Raw genomic sequence first — 1,493 nt, 5'->3', positions numbered from 1 at the left:
TGGCTTGGCCCCTTTGCAGCAAATGAACAGAGCTAATATACCCTTGCCTCTCTTGTCTACTTGAAGAACTCCAGTTTATCTTTCAAGAGTCAGTGTCACCTCCACAGTGAGTTTCTGTGGTCCCAGGTAAAATCTAGACTCCTTTCCTCTCCTGTGTGTAGTCACCTTATATTCCTAGTGCCAAGCAGAGTGCAGAACACATCACTGAATTCAATGTCATTTGTTGAAAGAATGGCTGTTTAGCCAAAACATTCACAAGTGACAGGGATGCTCCTTTCCTAGAATGTTTTAATTTAGGTTTATCTTATGATTTATAGATCTGAAATATATTTTAAATGGGAACTTGCACTTCTCCATAAACTTTATAGAAGAATTCAACTTTGGGGAGGAAAAATATCAGGCACAGAGAATGATCCCACAGGAAGAAAGAATGTCTCCTTGTTGCATGTGGCATAGTGAATATCACATATGATAAATTATAAGACAAAAGCAACATTACAAAAACTAAACACTAAAATACAGATAAAAGGGAAGGAGTCTATTCCTCCTCAGGCAAGGCAGGAGTTTTGCATATTAATGAAATTTAAATGCCTCTCAGTAAGAAAGATGATTGGAATAGATTGCAATAACTTAAAACTAAGTACACTTTAAGCAGCCTCTGTGATGAATATGTGATTATGGAGTATCAGTCAAAAAGGCTAGTCAGGCATTGTTCCACTCCGATGCTCCCAGAAGCGGGGTGACTGATGGCTCTCAATTAACAAAGGCTTATTGGGGGACTGGCAGAACTCAAGACACAAAGAAAGGCCACAGGTTGACTTGCTGAAATACACAAAGATGTTAGTCTGGAAGGTGACAATTGCATTTTTTATAACCCTGTAAAGTATTGTATCTACCCAGAGCATTCTAGACTATTGAAAGTGGGAGAAAATAAAGGGAAACAGAAAAAGACAAATAGCTGCATAGAGGCAGGTGAAAAGTTTAAAATATTTGGCAGATTGAGATGAATCCAAGGCCTGTGGCAAATTACTATCAGACATGGGCTGGTAAAGACTTTCTGTAAATGTTTTAGGCTTTGTAGGCCACATGGTCTTTGTTACATCTACTGACTGTATTGTTGTAGTGCAGATGCAGTCATTGACAATAGGTAATTGAATGGGTGCATCTCTGTTCTAATAAAACTTTGTAAAAACACATAGGGAGCAGATTTGGCTTACAGGCTGTGGTTTGCCAACCCACACTCTGAAACGAACCAGTTAATGATACAAGAGGAGGTTTGGATAAGATCGTGTGTGCATGTTATGTGTGCGTGCCCACGTATGGCCGATAGTTGTTGACTCAGTAATTGTTGTTGAAGTTAGAGTACATTTTTAATGTGCATGGTCCACTGCTTACTGGAGGGTGTGGCCCAGTAAGTTGTTTAAACCCATACATCAGAATTATTTTCCAGCTCCCAAGGTGATTCCAAAATGAATGCTGAGAAAACTATTCAA

The 1,493-nt window shown here is 39.1% G+C and overlaps 1 protein-coding gene across 1 annotated transcript in view; it reads right to left on the bottom strand.

The window, feature by feature from the left end:
- Nucleotides 1-1,493, bottom strand: part of LANCL3 (LanC like family member 3) — a 150,567-nt gene that overhangs the window by 147,017 nt on the left and 2,057 nt on the right. The gene's annotated exons all lie outside the window — the stretch shown is intronic.

Source organism: Crocuta crocuta, unplaced genomic scaffold, assembly GCF_008692635.1.
Source record: "Crocuta crocuta isolate KB4526 unplaced genomic scaffold, BGI_CrCroc_1.0 scaffold301, whole genome shotgun sequence".
Classification (NCBI taxonomy): Eukaryota; Metazoa; Chordata; class Mammalia; order Carnivora; family Hyaenidae; genus Crocuta; species Crocuta crocuta.
This window is presented reverse-complemented; position numbering and strand designations above follow the sequence as displayed.